Source organism: Lissotriton vulgaris, chromosome 7 (genome assembly GCF_964263255.1).
Source record: "Lissotriton vulgaris chromosome 7, aLisVul1.2, whole genome shotgun sequence".
Lineage (NCBI taxonomy): Eukaryota > Metazoa > Chordata > Amphibia > Caudata > Salamandridae > Lissotriton > Lissotriton vulgaris.
The window spans coordinates 94,276,445-94,299,606 of record NC_141695.1 but is presented as its reverse complement, the minus strand read 5'-3'; the positions used below and the strand labels follow the sequence as shown (position 1 = coordinate 94,299,606).

The window sequence follows — 23,162 nt, the reverse complement described above, 5'->3', positions numbered from 1 at the left end:
CTGGTGCAGGCGCTGGTTATCAGTAGGGTTGACTACTGCAATGGATTGCTCCAAGGAGCCAACGAGGAGCAACTCAAGAAATTGCAGGTCATTCAAAATACTGCCGCAAGAATTGTCGTGAATGCTCCTCCCAGGACACCATCTTGCCCCCTACTGTCTCAGCTTCACTGGCTCCCAGTGAAGAAACGAGTTCAGTTCAAGACTCTTTGCACCATACACAAGAGCCTAATGGGGATAGGCCCTAAGTATTTCACTGACATCTTTCAGCCTTACATTCCAGGACGCTCTTTGCATTCCAGTAACCAGCAACTTCTTAAAACACCCAGAATCAGGAAAACCAGACAAGGTGGCCGTGCTCTGGCCTACACTGGACCCATACTATGGAACTCACTACCGCTTGAACTAAGGTCAATCACCAACCATTTGATGTTCAGAAAAAATCTAAAAACCTATCGGTTTCCCAGCTACTAATGCTACTTTATCCCTGAATACATTGTTACTCCTACCTCCATCTGCAGTTATAGCGCGGAGATACCCCTTCGGGGGTCTAGTCAGGCGCTCTATAAGCAAATAAAAAAAAAAAAAAATGGGGGCCCACCATAGAGGAAAGAGCCACCCCAATGCGCTTGGCGCACGGACCAGTGGACAGGCAGATGGAGGGGCCTATTGGACAAAGTCAGAAACACTATCTGGGCGGGAATGGCCTCTACCTGCAGTGCGTGTTGTGGGCCTTGCGACCAGGCACCCAGTCTCACGTGAGCTGAAAAGGTTGTATTATCCCGATGAACCTGCATCTCTGTGATTGTTGGAAGCCACAAAGAACATCTTCTAGCTCAGGTGTCACGCACAGAAAGGCAACATTCTCACTATGGAAAGGGAGTGGTTCCTGGAAATATTCTGAAAAGAGGGAATGACTGCACCGGCGCGGTGACAAAGGGTGGCCAGAGCTCCTGGCAAGCCTCTGTCAGGCAGGCGGAAATTGTCCCACACAGCTCGCTCTCAGCCTCGTGCAGGGGTCCGACGCTCCTCCCTGGCAGCCCCGCCCGCTCCTATGAGTGGTACATGGGTGTGGGGTGAGTGGGGGTAGGATGGGGCGGGGGTGCGAAGCTCAGGTTCCCTGCATGACCTGAATAGGTAATTATTAGTTTCGGTGCGCTTTGACCCCCGGCTTAGCTCACAATGGAATCATCCGCAGATAAATACAAGGGCGTAAACCGCTGAGTCTTCAGGCGGAAAGTGGAGTTTCGGACTTCGCATCCCCTCCAAGACGCACTCTGACCTCTGCACTGACCTCGGACAGATTCGCCATCGACAGATTCGCCCCCATGAAGACCCTCATCTTGGCCGTGCTGGTGGCCACTGACCTGGCAGCTGCTGCCGGTGAGTCTGAACCGGAAGACGAGACAAGGAGGGAGAGGTCACGTGACTGTTAGGGTGGTGGGAAGGCAGAGTTAAGGCGCTGCCCTAGGGAAAAAGTAAAATTGTTGAAGGTTCAAAGGTCAGAGGGCATCGCATATGGTGAGGTAAGCTCGAGACAGGGAGGAAGGCGTGAGGATAGGCTGAGAGGGGAGAAAGACAGGGGCTACCTGAGACAGAAAGGTGTCGAGGGGACGCTGGGAAGGCATTGACTTTGGAGAAGGTGGAAGGACAGAGATATCGCTAGTCAGAGGAGGTGTCAAAATGAGCGCATAAAAGAGAAGATAGGAAACCTAAAGATAACTGGAGCGAAGAGGAAACGTGGTGAAAAGAGAAAATTGAAAATTGAGAAGCGGGAGTGATAAACAGGAAAGATTACACTGGGGTAAATGCAAATGTTTTGAAGAGTCGTTGTATGCATGGAGCCAGGAAGGAAGGGGTCGTGAAGGATTTGTGAAGGAAATGAATAAGAGAGGGAGAAGGGGGAGGCCAGAGGAGTGAAGTAGGAAGACAAGAGAGAAAAAGAGAGGAGAGAGACGTTTAGGTTGTGTGAAAAAAGAAGTAAGTGGTAGGAAATAAGAAACAGCGCAAGTGTCAAAGTCGAGGTGAAAGAAGAGTGTAGTAGTGGGCAGGAAGAGATTTTCCAAATTTGATTGTCTCACCTTTCTCTATGTTTAATTTCCAGGCCCCTCTCTTCCAGCTCGCCATCCCCGCCAGCACAAAGGAGCAAACCATTCCAGCCACCTCCTGGGGGTGTGCCATCCCAGCCACCTCCTCGGGGTGCACCATTCCAGCCACCTCCTGGGAGTGCGCCATTCCAGCCACGTCCTGGTAGTGCACCATTCCAGCCACCTCTTGGGGAAGTGCCATTCCTGCCACCTCCTTGGGGTGCACTGTTGATGCCAAATCCTGGGAGTGCACCATTCCTGCCACCTCCTGGGAGTGCACCATTCCAGCCACCTCTGGGGAGTGCACCATTCCAGCCAGGTCCTGGGAGTGCACCATTCCAGCCACCTCTTGGAGGAGTGCCATTCCTGCCACCTCCTTGGGGTGCACTGTTGATGACAAATCCTGGGAGTGCACCATTCCAGCCACCTCCTGGGAGAGCACCATTCCAGCCACCTCCTGGGAGTGTACCATTCCAGCCACCTCTTGGGAGTGCGCCATTCCAGCCACCTCCTGCGAGTGCGCCATTCCAGCCACCTACTGGGAGTGCAGCATTCCAGCCACCTCCTGGAAGTGCACCATTCCCGCCACCTCCTGGGAGTGCTCCATTCCAACCACCTCCTGGGAGTGCACCATTCCAGCCACCTCTTGGGGGAGTGCCATTTCTGCCACCTCCTTGGGGTGCAATGTTGATGCCAAATCCTGGGAGTGCACCATTGCAGCCACCTCCTGGGAGTGCACCATTCCAGCCACCTCCTGGGATGCCACCATTCATGTCCCTGCCTGGAATGCCACCTTTCATACTGCCACCTGCAAGCTCACCATTTCCGATGCCTCCCGGCTTCCCTAATCTTACATTGGCCAGTAACTGCACCCAGAATGCAGACTGCTCAGGGGAGCTGAAATGCTGCTCGCTACCCTGTGGACGGAAGTGCATCCCGCTTGTCCCAGGTGATTACTGCATGTAGCCTCTCTCATTGTAGGTCAGAGGTCATGGGGAAGCAGACACAGTACTGAAGGGCTTAAGGGCTGCAAGTAGGGTGGTTGCGTACCCTCAGACCTGCTATTTTATATCTGAGGGTCACTGTGAGGGGTTTCATTGTTTAGATTTTGTTTCCAGTGAATCTAATCTGAAGGCACTCAGGAAGGAGCAGACGTGTGTAGCAAAGGGACACTAGTAAATGCTGTGCACAGACTCTTGTATAGTTAGTAGCCGTTCCTGAAGAAGACACGTCAGAGAGGGGGCCTTATGGTGATTTAAAAGTACCAGGACTACTATCACTCAGGCACAGAACAGAAACTTCTGATTTAGGAGCTGGGTGATACCTCAGAAGAGGGAGTCAGGTGGCATCAGGCAGATAACTAGACTATCATGGTGGCTGCCCCACCAAGAAAGACCTACTAAAGAGTAAATTATCCTTCCACAGGGTAGAAAGCTGTGCAGACTGAGGTCAGCACTCTAGACTGAAGCCACTGCAGCCTGTGGAAGACTGACTTCCTGTTCCAGACAGTGATGCTGAACCCGCCATGGGGTCCCTGGCTACAGCAGAATATATGGACAGCAGTCTGCAGGTGCTTGCTCACTCCCCCATCTGTAGGTCGTTGTCATGAATGTACTTCTATATGAAGTCAGTTTAGGGTCCACCTTATGGTAATACTTCCCATGCCACGACAATGTCCTGTCTAGCAGAGCAGCGACACCACGGGGCACCGCTATAAGAAGTCCATGTTGAGGGGACTTTGTGACTCAGCTGTGAGCTTCTCTGGATGGCCCTTCTTTTGCCTTGAGTGTCCCCGTGTTTCTCTAGCTATGTCCTTCTAACTGTCCTTGTTGCCCAGACTTACTAAAGAGGAACCTTTGAGTGAAATTCACATACGAGACGCGAGCAGCAGTGTGGCGAATAGTGCAGGATCAAAAGCAACCTGGAGACATTGTTGTAACTTCTTTAAGGGTGTAAGCACCATGGGTAACAGATTACTGTAGATCAAACAGAGTGCTGATGCCAGGGGTCACGGTACAGTGAAAGACGAGAGTCCTGGACAATGGTTGAACCGCATGCCTCCATGGCGTCATTGGTCATGATGTATCAGAGAAGAATCAGGCATAGGTTTTGGTGGCACAGAGGGCGTGAGAATGCTGCGGGATCACAACAGAATGAGAAAAAAAATCATCTATAGACAGTGGTGGAATCAAAGACGACCAGGATGCCGGGGGTCACACCAGAATTAGAGACAAATGATCACCAGAGATGGTGACTCCACAAGGAACCATGATGTCTTGGACACTATAAAATGAGAGAAAAAGGAACAAAAAAGAATGGTGGAACCTCAAGCCACAGCTATGCCATAAGCCACTACTGAAGAAGAGAAGAATCAGACATTGTTACTGGTGGGACAGGGGTCACCGCTGAATGAGAGAAAAATGTGCTATAAAGAATGGCAAAACCACAGGGTCACCGTAGAGTGAGAGGATCATTTTCCATAGATAATAGTGTTATCAAGGGTCACCAGGATTCCCAGGGGTCCCACTAGAATTAGAGAAAAAGAAACAATAGAGATGCTGGGTCCAAAAGGTACCACTTTGCCTTGGTCGCCATAGAATGAGACAAAATAGCCACGGAGAGTAATGAAGCCTTGAGAGCCAACGGGTGAGTAGCCACGCTTTACAATCCTTTGATTGATTGATTGATGCCGAAAGCTTCCACTGCTTCAAAGACAACCATGTAATAAGAGCGGAAACCAGCATTAGAGGATGATGAGTCCAAAGGCTGCAAGATGCGATGGGATAGTGTGCCCCCTAAATATTAGAACCAGAATATCAAAGCATACACATATCAAGGAAGAAATATAGAGTCCAAAAAAATAAAAGGTTAGCATTGATTTTCTATACATTACTCCACTTATACGTACCTCGAAAATATATATATTATCAGGGTACATAGAAGTTAGGAATAGTACTTTTATTCTTCCTCTACATACACTTACCTTTCAGTGCTTCGTCCCTTGATATTCTGTCCATGATATACTTTTATCTTGATATTCTGAGGATTTTCAGTAGCATATTTATGGGACAGTATCAATAACTAATGACCCAGAGATAATGTTAAGTTAAAAAAGCACCAGAATGTCACGGGTCACTATATTATGAGAGACAAAAATCACCCATAGAGCTGACAGAGAATGGTAAGTTCAAACAACAGGAAGAAACAATAGATGAACAAAAGGGGTCAAATGCCACCATGGTGTCAAAGGATGACATCAAATACAGTGAAAGAGACACGTGAGACCAAGGGCACGAGGATGCCATGGGCTACCATAGGATGAAATAAAAGTAATGGATGCTGACTGGTGAGGTCAAAGGGCACCAGGATGCCAGGGGTTCCCACTGAAAGAAAGTCATGAAGGAGGAATAACGTTCCCAGAATGCAATAGGTTGCAAAAGCAGAAATAAGAATGTAAAGTGTTCTTCTGATGGTATGGTGTCATCTGAGGACCTTATTTCTATACTATGCGCTTTTCTCCCCCCTAAAGATGTGACTCAGCCGGAAGGGCCTAAGGTTTGCCCAGAAGAGATCCTGAGGAAACTGAATAGTTCAGTCACACCTTCTGGATTTCCTGACCCCAGCACCATGAAGAACTGCTCTCAGCCAACAGAATGTACCATGAACATGAAGTGCTGCCTGACCCCCTATGGAGGGAAGTGCATGCCAACCATCTCCTGTGAGTACACCCTTGTATCCTTAGAGTAAGACATCTCTCCTCTGAGTAAATATTTATTCCTGTAAGTACACACTGATCTGCAGTGAGTAGAGGCACGTCTACTGTGAGTCTGCACAATGCGGGTCTCCCAAGAGTAAGCATCCATCTTCTGTGAGTGCATGCTGATGTCTTACACATCTCTTTCTCTTTCCTTATCTGTCAACTTCTCTCTCTCTCTCTCTCTCTCTCTCTCTCTCTCTCTTTCTCTCTCTCTCTATCTCTCTCTCTCTGTCTCTCTCCCCCAACTGTCTATCGCTCTCTCTTTATCTACCTCTACCCCTCTCTCTCACTCTCCCTTTCTCTATGTATTTGTCTCTCTATCTCTCTCTGTCCATCTCTCTCTCTCTGTCTCTCTATCTCTGTCTCTCTCTCAGTCTCCCTATCTCTCTTTCTCTCTCAGACTCTATCTCTTCCACCTCTTTCATTCTCTCTCCCCAACTCTGTCTCTCCCTCCCTCCCTCCGTCTCTCTCCCTCTCTCTCTCTCTCTCTCTCTCTCTCTCTCTCTCTCTCTCTCTCTCTTTCTCTCTCTCCCTCTCTCCCTCCCTCCCTCAGTCTCTTTCTCTCTCTCTCTCCAACTCTCTCTCTCCCTCCCTCCCTCCGTCTCTCTTTGTCTTTCTCTCTCTCTCTCTCTCTTGCCCTCTCTCTCTCTCTCTCGCCCTCTCTCTCTCTCTCTCTCTCTCTCTCTCTCTCTCTCTCTCTCTCTCTCTCTCTCTCTCTCTCGCTCTCTCTCTCTCTTTCTCTCTCTCCCTCTCTCCCTCCCTCCCTCAGTCTCTTTCTCTCTCTCTCTCCAACTCTCTCTCTCCCTCCCTCCCTCCGTCTCTCTTTGTCTTTCTCTCTCTCTCTCGCCCTCTCTCTCTCTCTCTCTCTCTCTCGCCCTCTCTCTCTCTCTCTCTCTCTCTTTCTCTCTCTCCCTCTCTCCCTCCCTTCCTCAGTCTCTTTCTCTCTCTCTTTCTCTCTCTCTCTCTCTCTCTCTCTCTCTTTCTCTCTCTCTCTCTCTCTTCTCTCTCTCCCTCTCTCCCTCCCTTCCTCAGTCTCTTTCTCTTTCTCTCTCTCTCTCTCTCTCGCCCTCTCTCTCTCTCTCTCTCTCTCTCTCTCGCCCCCTCTCTCTCTCTCTCTCTCTTTCTCTCTCTCCCTCTCTCCCTCCCTTCCTCAGTCTCTTTCTCTCTCTCTCTCTCTCTCTCTCTCTCTCTCTCTCTCTCTCTCTCTCTCTCTCTCTGTCTCCCTCTCTGTCTCTCTCTCTTTGGATGGTGATTTGTGAGGTCAACTTTTCTCAGTATTTTTTTGTAGCAACTATGGCCCATATTCATCACAGTGTTTAGTCGGTCAAGGTGGCACAAGCGCAATGCAACACTAAAGCCAGATTTATCACGCCATGCAAGGCCACCTTGTGCGATCCTGCATGGCTTGATAAACCTGGAGTAACGCAAGGCATTGCAAATCGCTGCCTTTTGTTACTCTGCGACAAGGAGGCGCACCATGATTGATGTGTGGTTGTTCACACAATATCCCGCCCATGGATTTTGCAGCATGCCTAGATTTACCATTAGTGGTACACCAGGGAATGTTTCAAAATACCACGCCTTCTCAGGGGACGAGTAATTGAGGAGAGATATATATTTATCCTCAATTCTTCCTCATTCTACGTGTGCTACATTCTGCAATATACATAGAAAGAGGAAAATGCTTTTCAGCATTATTTTAGTGAGGGAAGCCACCTTTTCCTGCACAAAAAAACATTCTTCCGACTACACAGGCACCCTTGCGTCATGCCAAAAGTGCACTAGGAGAAGGAAAGGACAGGAATGCGATGTAGTTATTAAAAATGGCACATTCCTGCCCTTTCATGCACCTTTCAGGTGGCTTGCTGTGTTGTGTTGTGCTGTGTGAAAGTATGATCAATATGCCCCTACATTTTCATAATCTCTATTTTAATAACCTACCAACACTACACATTACATCATGAGACAAGATGCAGAAGATTAATGATTAGAAAATAGCTCCACCATATTAAAAGAGCCCTTGTAGAGGCAAGGCTTGTTCTGAACAGAGGAGATTCAATGACTGATGCCATCTGTGGACCAGTGGTCAACCAGATCTCCAATGTCAACCAGTAGGACTTCAAGAGATCCTCTAGGGGGCCGAAGGTTACCAGCGGGGATGTGGACTTCGCCAACACGAGCACACAGCCTATCATCGGCTAAAAGTTGCATTCAATTATGTTTCACATATTATTCCTGAGAGCAGCAAACTCATGTCTTAACGGGGAATGTACATGTTTTGTCCTTATATGCAGATAATTCCTCTTCGGAAGGCTTGGTGAACATGTGCCCAATGGACTTCTTTATAAACATGTTTCCTTCTTACAATCAGTCTGGAGGACCAATGATGCCGGGGTCAGGAGACCACCCTCCCTTTGGTAAGAGCACCTGATGGAAAAGTCAATCCATGGTAATGGCAGAAAGGAAGAGAAGGAGGAGTTTCATTAGCACTTGCTCCCGCTCTTTGCACTTTTGTCTCTCCCAACATTTTTCTCTTTGTTCTCCATACCTTCCCATTCTCTATACTATAAAATAGCTCACTCATTTTTCTCTATGCTACCGTTCTAGAATATTCCTTCTACTCATTCTCCCTCATTCTTTCTTCTAGAAAAGGACCTCCTTCTTTGCATACAATTCTATCTTCCAGGACAGGTCCTCCCCCTCATTTATTTGTTATTTATTTTCTCTATCTTTTCTCCTCCTATGTTCCCAAGTGTCTCCTCCCATTCCCCATTCTCTCGCCATTCTACAACTTGTCGTCCAGTCAGTTCTGTCCCTCACTCCCTCTTTGAGACCTACATTTCTCCTATCGCTCTCCAAGTGCCTTGTTATATGGAGTCTTCTCTCATTCTCTTTTCCATAGTTCTAACTCACCATGGGGCATATGTATCAACCAAATTTTGATTCGCAAATGCTGCGAATTGCAAAAAAGCAGCGTTTGCGACTCAAAATTTGGAAAACGGTATGTATGTGGATAATCGCATCGCAAATTTAAGGAATCACAAAATCTGCCATTCATTAACTTTGCGTAAGTATTTAAGGAATCGCAAATTGTGATTCTTTAAATGCTATGTATGAAGCACCCAAGTTGTGCGATTTCTCATTAAGAAATCGCAAATTACCACCAACTTCAAGTTGGTGGTAATTTGCAATTTCTTTCCCAAATGCACTTTTTTGGCATTTGCAAAGGGGCATGTATGTGCGCCACATATGCACACATATTCATTTCAGGGGGGCATCAGGGTGTCCTTATGACACCCTTGCACTCTTGAAATTATTCTCAATTTGCGATTCTCAAATTGCGAATTGCAAATTGAGAATGACTTCCCGATCATTCCTATGGGACTCCTGGCCCATAGAAATGAATGGGAAGGTATTCCTTAATTGCGATTTCGCAATTTGCTAATCGCAATTAAGGAATATTAAGAACTCGCAAAAAAATAGTGAATTTTTAAATAAATCCCGTCTTGCAATTCTCAAATAGCGAAAAAATCGCTTTTGAGTATCACAAACACAGAGGTTGATACATATGCCCCCATATCACTTATGTCTGACACTCTTTACTACCCTTTTTACTGTCTCTTCTCTACCTCTTTTCGCGTTTCTTTCATATAATCTGTATCTTCATCTGTTTTACTTTCATCCCACCCTACAGACCTTATTAGATGTCTCTGATACAACCTCCATAAATTAGTTATTTAAAAAGAGCTAAATATATTTTCTTGCCTTGTCCTATGGACAATGATAGGGTGATCACTGATACACTTCCTTGAGGCAGACCTCTTTCGCTAACTCACCATGGGGCATATGTATCAACCGAATTTTGATTAGCAAACGCTGTGAATCGCAAAAAGCAGTTTGCGACTCAGAGTTTGGAAAACAGTATGTATGTGGCTAATCGCATTGCAAATTTAAGGAATCGCAAAATTTGCGATTCCTTAACTTTGCATAAGTATTTAAGGAATCGCAAATTGTGATTCCTTAAATGCTATGTATGAAGCACCCAAGTTGTGTGATTTCTCATTAAGAAATCGCAAATTACCACCAACTTCAAGTTGGTGGTAATTTGCCTTTTCTTTCCCAAATGCACTTTTTGGCATTTGCAAAGGTGGTATGTGGCGCACATACATGCATATATGTGCGCCACATGCGCACACATGTTCAATTCAGGGGTGCATCAGGGTGTCCTTATGACACCCTTGCACCCTTGAAAATATTCTCAATTTGCGATTCTCAAATTGCGAATCACAAATTGAGAATGACTTCCCAATTATTGCTATGGGCCTCCTGGCCCATAGAAATGAATGGGAATGTATTCCTTAATTGCGATTCGCAAATAAGAAATATTAAGAATTCGCAAAAAATTGTGAATTTTTAAATACATCCCATTTTTCAATTCTCAAATAGCGATTTCTAAAAAATTGCTTTTGAGAATCGCAAACACAGAGGTTGATACATATGCCCCCATATCTCTAATGTCTGTCACTCTTTACTACCCTTTTTACCTTCTCTTCTCTACCTCTTTTCACGTTTCATTCATATAATCTGTATCTTCATCTGTTTTACTTTCATCCCACCCGACAGACCTTATTAGATGTCTCTGATACAACCTCCATAAATTACTTATTTAAAAAGAGCTCAATATATTAAATTTGCCTTGTCCTATGGACAATGATAGGGTGAGCACTGATACACTTCCTTGAGGCAGACCTCTTTCGGTACGCAGAACTCCAGCAATGCTTCTGAAGCCGCTTTGCATCTCATTATTAGTTGTGTAGAACCATAGGACGCTGCAATGACTAAAATTCACCTATCACACAGAAAGAATGTTACAGTGCATTCAATGTTTATGTTAATACCATCAATGTAGAGTAAGTTAACACTTCACTCGACTCATGAAGAAGGAAACAAGCCCATTGACCATTCGGACCCTATCCACAATCATGCTGTTCACCATGACTGAATCAGCAGTGATATAGGTAGAGGTGGAAACATATTAACACTCTCTTTGCTTCCACATTTCAAGTCAAAGACTGAGAACAAAGTTTGGAGTATGTCAAAAATGTTTTTCTTGCAATTGTGCTCTTGCTCACCTGGAACTCTCTGGCTGTGGGTAGTATAAATGTGAACATCTCTTTGTGCTTTCTCCCTGCTCACTTTCAAATCTCTACTACTACTTATGGTTCACCACATCTATCTCCTCCAGGTGACTTCCATCCACCGTCCATGGACAACATCACTGCGCAGCTTGATGCCCTGATCACCAGGATAGCAGCAGAGATCAAGGGACAGGTCCCTGAGAAGAGTAAGGAAGCGGAGAACATCTATAATCGGATCCAAGAGAAGGTGAGGGAAGCTTTCCATAACCTCCAGGAGAAGGTGGAGGCGGGTCTGGAGGCCCTGAAGACTGTCCACAAGCTTCTTAGGGACAACAAAATTCCTTAGCCAAAGATCATTCAAATTCTGATGAATGCAGGCAAAGATTGCCCAGCAAACAAGAAGGGAGAGCCCTGGGACGTGGCACAGAAAATTGACAATGTCTTAACAGCCCTGAGAGCATTCCGATACAAAAGGGGATTATGGACAAGCCATGTCTGACCTGGGGTGGTCCATCATCCCCTTTTGATCGCTTTGTTCGCCCTAAGTTGGCAGGGTATGCTCAGACGTGAGTCCCTTGCTCACTTTGCCACTGGATTCAAGATAGACCGGCTGATGAGGGTTATGAACCCGAAACCGGTCCCAGGATGCTTGTTTCCGGTCCAGGAAAGACATGGCTTGGCAGTTCGGGCTGGACTGTTCCCCTGAGGCACAGGGTCAGACTGATTTTCATATGGCCATGTCCGAACTGGGGTGGCGGAGTGAGCTAAAGAATGGTGATGGATTAAACCCAGATCAGTTGACTGGGGGTGAGTGTTAGATTTGCTCAAACGCTCCGCCCATCATCCCCTTTTGTATCGCTTTGTTTGCCCTGAGTTGGCAGGGTATGCTCAGACGTGTGTCTCTTGCTCACTTTGCCACTGGATTCAAGATAGCCTGGCTAATGAGGGTTATGAACCCGAAACCGGTCCCAGGATGCTTGTTTCCGGTGCAGGGAAGACATGGCTTGGCAGTTCGGGCTGGACTGTTCCCATGAGGCGCAGGATCAGACCGATTTGCATATGGCCATGTCCAAACTGGGGGGGGGGTGGAGTGAGCTAAGGAATGGTGATGGATTAAACCCAGATCAGTTGACTGGGGGTGAGTATTTTATTTGCTCAAACGCTCCGTCCATCATCTCCTTCTGTATCGCTCTGAAAGCATTCCATCCACCGCCACCCACAAAGAGCAGGTGTCCATAATGAATCTCGTCAATTCTGGTGAGAATAATTTATGTAGTGAAGTCTTCTCTCATGTCGAGAGGCACGCTTTGTTTATGACTGCTCGGCACTGCATGGCTTCGGTGGGTCATAGACACATATGCAGGATGTTACAGAGTGGCCTTCCATTTCAGTAATCTAATTTCAGAGCTCATGTTTTTTGAATGTGATAAGAAAGTTCACCCCCTTTTAATTAATATTTAATGTTTGAGCTTGTAAAGCGCACTGCTACCCGTAGGTTTCCTGGCGCTGTATAACGCTGGGGAACCCGTCCTGGCTTTCCCTGTGGAATGGTCCCTGCTGGGAGTCCCCAAGGTGGGGCCAGGCATCCCCGGCATTGATGGGGCCGTTGTGGAGATTAGGCAAGCTAATTCCCAGAGTGGCCGAGTTGGACCCATGATTAGAGTAGGCACCGAAGCGAGAATTATGAAGTCCGCTGACCCAAGTCCATGACCCTGCCGCGTCGGGAATTGAACCCTGGTCCAGGCCGACATCTGCTCCCGGGTCTGCTGCCTCTAACCAGTGAGTCACACCAACCACCTCATGTTAGAAACACTCTCAAGGTGACCCTTTGCAGAGGGTAGACCACCCTTACACACATTGTTTCCAAAAGAACCTTTAGTTTAGGCGAACCCATGCTCATGTGATCATTGGAGAGTGTCCCACAAGTTGCAGTGGTATGTCACCAATTGCTTCTCCTGCAACAGGCACTCAACATCTCCATCCAGACATTCACAAGATGCCCTGGCCTATCCCACCTTGGGCCATCTGGTCTCCCTGGCTAAACCTCATCAGCATTGCTCCAGTGTTCCACCAATTAACACCTGAAACAACTTTTCTTATTGCTCATGTCAGCTATTTTGCATGAAGTTTTGCTCCACTTATCTCCCTTCCCTCTCCCTCAGAAACATCACTTAGTTTGACCAGCACTCCCACCTCACTGCCCACTCTGTAACTATCATGGCTTCGTTTGATGCACATTTTTATTAGTTTAATATTACATGCTTCAGTTTCACAACCTTAGTCCCCTTCGATACTGCACTAGATTTTCACTAAAAAGATCCCACCAGCAGTTGTGTGTTTTGTGTAACATTTATGAATTGTTCCTGTTGGTTACTGCCTGCTTAGTGGCCACCTAGAGGAAATTATATGTCGAAACCTAGCCTTAATAGGGCAGTCATTCTGACATTGTAGAGCTGGCAAATGATTTTTGGAGGTGGACCCATCTGATGTTCAGTAGCGTGAACCTGAGCAGATCACAGTTCTAAAGCAAGCAGATGAACTGCGAGAGGGGCAAACCAGAAACCCAGTTTATGTCAAAGTTCCCCTTACCACCCTACTCTAAATGGTTACCTTAGCCTTTCCATCTCTAATGCAGGGAAAGTAGCTTCTCTCAAGTAATTCAAGACTTCTGTCCTCTAGATGGTGTGGGTGCAGTTAGGCTCTGATGCCGAAATTTGGAGAACAGTTCTCATCTAATTACAACCATCAAAACACTCTTGCCCATACTGCCAACCCCAGTCAGTAGCGACACATGTTACTAGAGCTTCATATACAACAGCAAGTAATATATATAAAATTGTTTCCATCATTTGTGGCATTGGATCATCCTTGTCCCCCCACATAGTTGAGTCCCATTCCATACCTAAACCTAGGCAGCACTAGAAATGTTGAAAAATCACACACACACGTAGAATAGCAAATGCTAATGCTGCATCAAAAAGCGATTCCTGTGCCTTCTCCTCTGACCCCTAAAGCCTGGACACTCAACACAGTTTAATGCCCTATGACTCATTGCTCTGCTTACAGTGCCCGTGCATACATGATTCCCTATATATTCCAAATCCTGTCTCTTTTAAAAGAGGAACAACATGAGAGATCACAGACACTTGAGGGAGAACACACTCTCCGAATTCCAGTGCGCTATGTATAAGTCACTCAAATCTCATCACCGCCCAACATTATGGCCTCTGGATCATGTCGGTGTGCATAGAAACCCAAGCAGAATCTGGGGGCCATGCTAGGGTTCAAGGTCCAGCTGCCTCAAGTGTTGAAACCACGCTCCCTACCATAGACGTGAGTCCGCCCAGTTAGTCTCCACTCCTGACTTCTGGTGTCCGACAAAATTTGTTCACAGTCTCCTATAGAGAATACTTAAATGTGATACAGTCCATCAACACCCCATCCATGTTGCCGCTAAACAGGCGTTGTGTGGCAAATTATTTACATTTATTAATATACACCTACATGAGTGACTAGGAAGACAGCCTAAGAAGAATTATTTACATAGAAATTGGTTGTATGGCGTTTCAACGCATGCTTTTACCATGCATGCCTTTACCACGCATGCCTTTACAACGCAGGTATTACAACGCAAGTCGTTACAACGACTTGCGTTGGGGGGCGCTGGATAGTGGAATAGTTTAATTTTCTATTCCAACTCCAGTCCCCGTGGATAGTAGGGAAGGTGTTGGATAGAAAATTAAACTATTCCCTATCCAACAGCACCCTCCAGCGAAAGTCGTTGTAACGACTTTCGTTGTAATTCCTGCATTGTAATGGTAGTGCGTGGTAAAAGTTTCGTTGTAAACGATGTTCCCCATAGTAATTTGTCCACACACAACTACCAGCAGCATCCCGGCTAGTCATCCATTATGGGCCCAGAAAGAAACTCCCATTACTTATTACACACCAGAAATGACAGGTGAGTGGCCAGCTCTCAACCCTGACCATAAGTGTCTGTACCCATCCTCACAGAATCAAACCCTACATTTTACTCCAGCATTCTAAGTTTTAAATCACCCAGCACACCACAACAACACTCGACACTGCAGGTTCACCTCAACTTCAACAATTAGAATGTAGTCCAGCTCACTGTAGGATACAGGTAAATAAACTCTTGTGAAGTGATGGCTGCTCTGCATGTCATGACCTGGCAGTTCCCAGACCAGCCTCCAGTGGAAAGTGTCCTCTATGCTTGAAGCCACCTTTGATGTCAGAACCAATCAACTGTTCCTGACACTTCAGAACATGTAATAGGATTGGTGGGTTTTGGACTTCACAGCGCTTGCTGTGACAGGCCAATAACTTTAATATGGACAAACTGGCCCCATTGTTGGGTTGTACTTAGATGCACTACATACAAATATTAGTAAAAATGTGACTATGTCACTCTTTGGTCTAGAGAAGCAAATACACTAAGAAGTACCAAATTCATAGTAAAACAAATAACACCAGGACAACAGAGTAACCAAACATTCCCTCTTCTTTTTCAGCTGAACAGAGAGATCAAAGTCAAGATTGGTGGGCCGAATGTGCCATCGTGGCCATGAAGAGCACCTTTCTTAGTCGATGGGCATCCTGTCTTCTGGGTATTTTATGCATAGCCAAAAAATCATACAGATAAAAAAGCAGATGGTAAAAAAAAATCTGTATGTAGGGTTGGCTTAGTGTTGTGTTGCCTATATTGCCAGCTGGTCTTGCAATATGCTGGTGTTGCAGACAATAACTTCCATTGTCCGTCATCCCACCTTCCACTCCCAAACCAAATATGGTTAACTTTTGTTTCAAGGAAAATCTGCCAGTTGACTTAAAAATAGCATCTTTGGCTCAAAATGTTTGGCTTTTGGTTAAAGTTTCCAAAAGTATCAAATCTTTGTAATTGAGAAGCCTGATTTTTTTAATTGACAACGTAGACTTGTAGTTATAATGTTTAATGAATAAAAATATATAAATAGACACTTTGGATGTTGTTATGATATTTGTACACATTGGCCTTTCTGCCTCTTCCTGGGGATGGCTGTGATGCATGAAAGTCAGAGAAGTGGTAACTCCATAACGACACTGTGTAGTTTGTGGTGTTCAGCCTGGAAAAAAAAACTACCTGCTCCGTCCAAAAATATTACTGGTTAGTTTCTGATCACTGATGCTGATGACACAGGGCTTCACATTTGATGTGTATGTTTATCAGTCAATATTATGAAATGAGTTATTATGTGAAAACAATAAATATTCGTTAAAATAATTGCATTTAACATGTCGTTTGGATAAATTGTAGTCCCTTTACAAGAGAATGAATTATTAGCAATACAGAAAAGTGCGCTTTTATGAATTTCACTACAGTTCCCTTGGCATGTGGGATGTGGAGACATTGCTGGGACCAGAGCCCACTGAGATACCTTTAATGCACAGCTCATGGCCTGTAAAGTCCACCTCTTTGTGGGACTCTCGAATCTACTAGGTGAGACAATCCAGTTTAGCTGCATCAACCTTGAAAAGAATTAGGGGCAGATTTACAAGCCCCTTGCGCCAATTTTGTGTCATTTTTATCATGGGAAAAATGACGCAGGAAGTGACGCGAGGTGCTGGTAAATCTGCCACTTAACCACATGCGTGCAGCGGTTATTTTTGTGCTGTGCGACTTTTTAAAAAAAAGCCGCGTTACATGACGAGCTGAGCTGGTCATGAGCATGCGAGCGGCACAACTCATGACGAGCTAAGCTCGTCATGAGCACAGAAGGGGTTAATATGAGCACATCTCTTGCCCCATGCTTGATGGCTGCACTAGAAACGTCCCACGTGTGACAGCCCCACCCACCCACACACATCTCTGGCCACTTATGAAGAGCCTTGTACAATAACTACCACAAGAGTTGTTTGTTGAATCAGCAGTGTCACACTCAGTGACAGTCCTGCAGTGGGGCACACTCAACATCCATCTGCAGCCACACACACCACTCCACTGCTTCCACAAAAAACCACATTCCACCAGTGCACCTCTCCCACCTTTGATAGGACTAACCAATCCATACCGGTGTAAATACTTCACTGCAACGTAAACAAACTTAGATGTAGCAACAAGTCCACTGCACTATGGCTGGACCATATTCCTATCTCAGGCGATATACCCAATGCACAAAGAAAACCCTACATCTACGCAAAGTCCCCAATCCATCCCCAGTGTTCCACATCTACCGGGCAAGGCGACAAGAGCTAGGGGTCACGCCAGCGTCTGCTGTATGAAGCAGAAGTTTGAGCTAATATATAATACATGGACAGGCTTATTTGTTAGAGCGCTGCCCCACTTTTTCACCACGTAAAGTGGTACATGTGTGACGCAGGGCTCTCTTAAAGATTTACAAAGCCACCCTGCGTGTAAGCCGACATAGTGCAAATCTCTGCGTCACCTTACTCTGTTCCCCCGGAGACGTTCCATGGGTGTTACGGTGGATTTTCCCATGCAACACCCATGGATTTTGACCCTGGCCCAGATTTACAAAGTGATGAAAGCCTGGGGAAGCATCAAATCCGTATGCCTCCTGAGGGAAGGCATAACGAGGAGAAATATGTTTATTTTTCCTAGTTTTTTCCCTCTTTCTATGTGTGCTGCCTTACAGTATTCCAGCCTTTGAGTATTCCAGAAAATCCGATCTGCAACCAATTCTGGGCAGTTCGGCTCATTTGCTATTTCCATGTCCACTGGTCTAGCCATGGACTTTGCTACAAGTGCGATCAGGAAGGCAGGGGAGATTGCTCCACTTAACTACCTATTAATGTGTGATTTGTTTCCTGTACAGAGAAGAATGGGCAAGGAAAGGGCAGGGGGAAAAAAACCTTAGCTTCAAAACATCCCTCTGTCTCCTCCCTTTTCAATGCTCAATATGACCCAGTCACACAAATCCCTGGAATGCTTTTTTAAAATGATTTTTTAACACATGTTTTTGGATTATTGTGGTACCCTGGTATTGCTAGTGACAACAATTAACATAGGGTAAATATCGATAAAAAAAAATGTCATTATATATAGTCTGAGACGAGTTGCAGTCATTACAGGATATATGGTGATAGGGCAACAAAGCAACGATAAACTCCACCCCCCACACCTATCAAACTATTCACCTTAGCTCTGACATTCGACTATGCATCAAAGATCTAAAGGGGAGATACTAATGATATAAACATGGAGGCAGGAAATAATACCAAGTGTAATGAGACAGGGGATAGATGGGGGACCCGCTTAAGCAATTATCGTCATATGAAAGAGTGCCCAGAGCATCAATGACAAACCCAGTGGGTGCAGGAGGGTGGCCAACAAAGTAACTTTACATCGGGATTATTGTAAAATATGTGCAAAGGTCGATTAATCAGGCGCCATGTCTTGTCCTTTAAACCCCTCTACGAGGGAGTCCCTCGCCATGGAGATGGGTTTTTTAGGCAGGCGCGCTATTCATCGTGACGAAGAGCATCACTTCCTGTAAGCGCCCAGTGGGCCACCTCTTCTCGCCACGTGTTCATCCTAGGGGCTATCAGGGATTTCCACTGTCATGTTATAAGCCTCTTTGCTAATAATAAGGCCAGATCTGCAAACCGCAGTGTCACCCTGGAACCTCGCGGATGTGGATGGAGGCCAAGAAGACACTACACTCGTGTACCCCATTGATACAACCCAGTTACATCGGACAAGGGCAATGCTATTCCTGCCCAATCTACTCCCAATATGAGGGACCACAATGTATCATTTATACATGTGTAATGTATATCATGTATCATGTGTCAAATGTATTTGAGGTACCACAAATTTATCACAAATACAAAATGGAACCCAACTAGCCGAGCCACATGAGTCATATCCTCTCACATGCATCCCCTACACACATAAGTAGTATACACACATGTGATATCCATGTCCCAAATAGATGGGTGAAGTAGTTGATTGTAGGGTACTGTAAGAACTAATTTAACAATAAATAGGGCTGCTCTTCCAAACAGGTGACAGGTAAAAAGGCCTGTCCGTCAATCAGATTCATCTCACTATCACCACTGTCAGTCGTCAACAACTCGGTTAGGTGACAGTAGTCACACGTGTCCAAAGAAAAGGCGCACACGGTGTGCATCTCCAAACACAGAACTCTGCTCTGATTCTCAACTTTGTGTCTTGGAAGGGCCCCAGTGCACATGCATGATCTTCATGTGTACTGAGGTGGAGATCAAAACACTAAAATTCGCTAGGGTAATCCTAAGTCAATGATGCACGCTCAGTGATGCACGCTCTACGATGCACGCTCACAAGAGCATGCAGAGAAAGAAGGTAATGGTTTCCAACGTATTACCTAGCTCAAGCACCTTGAGTTTTCTTCACAGGTCTGGACCTGTTATGTTGGTTGTACCCTCCTGGTTTCACGGACAGATGATGATAGAGGGGAAGAGCCCCGAAGATAAGACTTCAACCCAACTACACATGGGAAGTGATGGTTTAAATGGTCATTTAGACTGTTCTTCTTTTGAAACAACAGTCACCAAGAGGTCTCTTTGTAGTGAGAAGCCTGCTCCAGTTTTGCTCTCTGACATATCTGGTAAAGGTGCATGGAAAGATGATGCCACCCACATGAGCTTCTGATGGTTGGCTAAAGAATGAGAAGGAGGAGTATAGAGCACTGAGTGACACACCTCAACAACATGTGGCATGAAGAGGCAGGGGTATGAATGGGTTAAGTGCACATGGTGCCTGTCACCTGTGGTCAAATAATATTGGCTGGGCCAATGTAGGTTGGATCTTAAAGAATGTATCAGGGGGTGTCTGTAATTTCTTGGAAAAAGGGTTGAGTTAGTAGAGGCATCAGGAATTGTGCCTCTTGTTACACATATATGTAACTTGAATCATGATTAGAATGTGGGGCTCCAGCAGCATGCTTCCCTGTGTGTGTATATTCATCCACCAAACCCAAAGTAGGCACATACACACTGCATGACCCATTAGAATCAAATCGTATTAGAAAAATTGGAAGAAAAAACAATTTCTGTGGAGGGTGCAGATAACCAATAGTTGGTCCCACAACACTCTGGCTAAATAGGCAGACTGGGTGAGACTGCATCTTTGCTAGGCTGTGGTCCTCTTTGGTGGGTTCCTCACTTACTTCAATGACCGGGGGCATGACATTAAAATGCTAAAGGGTAACAAGTGAATCAATGTACAAACACACATACACAAAGACACAGGTCAGAGAGAGTAATGGATAAATTCACAGAAAGAAAGGGAAACAGCACCAGCCATTCAGGATCAACCCCATATCTCCATGTGTATATACACATAGAGGATACAATAAGGGCAACCATGCCTTAAAGAATAACCATGCCATTGAAGGTTTCCGCTGACATTATACCCTCATTGCCTAAAGTTGAGTGATATATGAATGTAACAAGAATGCCAAGATGGCATTACTGGTCCAAAATAATGATCTCAAACTTAAAGAGGTGGGTTTGAGGATGTATTCGAAGGCAGGGTTGGTCAAGAGGTCACTGATAAAGGGTCCCCAGACGGCTGCAGTTATAGGATCAAATCCAACTTTCTTCAACGTGGCCGTCTGGCTCAGGATTTGCTCCTATAACTGAGAGTGATTGATTAACCCACAGCTTAGACCTAGGAAGCGTTTTCTTCATTCTTATTGAATCAGAGCTCTTTGAGCCCACGTCCTTTGATTGCACAGCGGAGTATACCTGCTGTTCCCCTGAGTGCTCTTCTCAGCTTTGTCCTGATGAAGACCCTTCCTTGAGGACTGACCTACCACTCCTTCCTAGGGGTCAAACCATTGACGACACATACCTACATCACAAGCTCTGACAACTGATTTCCAATTACTTGATGTCTATCAGGGTTATGTGTACACCCGGGATCTGTTTTAGGCCGTAAAGGTTATATCATGCATAATTGATATATATATATATGTCACATCACCTCTTCCCTGTCCTGTAAATACGTATCGCACTGTTATATGCTAGAGCAACTGCGTCGCCAAAATAACCAATGTTTTGAATTGAAATCGCATTGAATGCCAATGATCCAAACAATAAATTGCATGTATGCATCCAATGAAAACAAAGCTTTGTGAATGATAATATATTTATTGTTCATTATAAGTGTTGATACCGCGACCGCTTACTTATTGTACCGCAGTACTGACCCAGGTCTGGTAGTTTTTTGGGTGTTACCCCATTAATACTTAATACACATAGGGCTAGCTAGGGCCTACCGTATGGGAGACTGATATGTAGTAAAAGGGAAGTTAAAGACGTGGCACCCACTTTATGTGCCATGTCACAGCGGCAGTAAACTGCTTGTGCAGGCCTTGTAATGGCAGAGGCCTGAGACAGGTATGAAAGGCTCATTGGTGGGTGGCCCAAGCAGCGCTGCAAGCCCACCAGTAGCATTTAATTTACTGTCCCCGGGTACATGAGATACTAGTTTACAGGGGACTGATAGGTAAATTAAATACTCCAAACAGGTGTAGACCAATCTCACCACGTTTACCATAGAGAGTACATGCACTTTACCCTGGATAGCAGTGATAAATTGCCCAGAGTCCTAAAAGTACCAACACCAGGTCAGAAAAAATACCAGCAGCAAGGCAAAAAGTTTGTTGATGTCCCTGCAAAAAGGGCCAAGTCCAACAGAGTGTATATTTGGGGAGAGTAATATTCAATATTCTAACTCTAGCAACAAGCATTGAGGAAAATAGATGCATGATAAATGTAATATTCTAACTCCAGTCCCACAAGCCTTGAGGAAAGTACACCCACGATATATACTATTTTAAATTGAGAAAAAAAAACCTGGTGCTAGTGTAAACATCAGAACGGGAGTTAAATCTACTATTTTAATCCAAGACGAATACACATTGGGGAAAGAGCATATATATTGTGGAGGGAGGGAGTCAGATTTACTATTCAAACTCCACTCTAAAACATTCACAACAAAAACATTGACAACATTGCATATATTTGGAGGTGGGTCCTATTTGCTGGCCCAATTCAACACACCTTTGGGAAAGCACATGTAGTTGAGGGCAAGGTGAGATTCAACAGACTAACTCTGGGGTGTTCATATTTACTATGCCAAATCTAGTTTCAGACACATTGGGTAAAGTGCATACATTGAAAGGGGTATATTAACTATTCTAACAAACATTAAAAATACTACATATATTTGGTCAGGGGAGGAGGGTTGTGGTCATAATTACATCCAGTCCAACAAACAAGGAGGAAAGTGCATACATTGATGGTAGATTTACTCATTTAATTCCAGCCAGGCTGACATGTGAAAAGGTTTACACTGAGTTAATCATAATTACTAATTAGTCAGATTTACTGTTTTTGATCCAGTCCAACTAACCTTGGTGAAGGAGAATATATTTGTGGAGGTCATGCTTACTATCATAACTCCAGTCCAACAAACATTGGAGAATGTAAATATATTTGGTGGGAAATGCTTACTTCAGGTCAACAAACAGTGAGGTCATAGTTACTGTTCCATTTTGATGCCAGTAGAAAATAGGGACATATATTTTGAGGGGGACAGGATTTCTTATATTTTCTATTGTAAATTCAGTCCAACAAACATTTGGGAAAGTACATACATTAGGAGGAGGATAGATTTACTAGCCAACATCTATTTCCACAAACATTTGGGAAAGTGCTTACATTTGGGGTGCGGTAGTGGCCATCACATTTACTATTCTAACTCCAGACCAGCAAACATTAGGAAAAATGCTTATATTTGAGAGGGGATAGATTTACTAGTCTAAGTCTAGCCCACAAACACTTGGGAAAGTGCACTCATTGGGGCCATCATATTTTATATTGTAACTCAAGAACAATAAATATTGGGGAAAGTGAATACTTTAAAGTGGGATTAGATTTGATATTCTAGCTCAATACCAAAAAACATTGGCTATATTGTATAAATAGTGATTGGCTGAAAGGGTCGGATCCACTATTTCTACTCCAGTTCAACAAACATTGGGGAAGTAAAAATATTTGTGATAGGCGGTCATATTTCCTATTTTAACTGCAGTCTGAAAACAGAGGGAAAGTGCATAACATGGGTGATGATATTCACTATTCTAACTCAAAACCAGCAAATAGTGGGAAATG

General features: G+C 44.9%; 1 pseudogene; it reads left to right on the top strand.

The window, feature by feature from the left end:
* Positions 1–1,325: 1,325 nt before the first annotated feature.
* LOC147700895 (uncharacterized) lies at positions 1,326–11,478 on the top strand (annotated as a pseudogene).
* Positions 11,479–23,162: the final 11,684 nt, after the last annotated feature.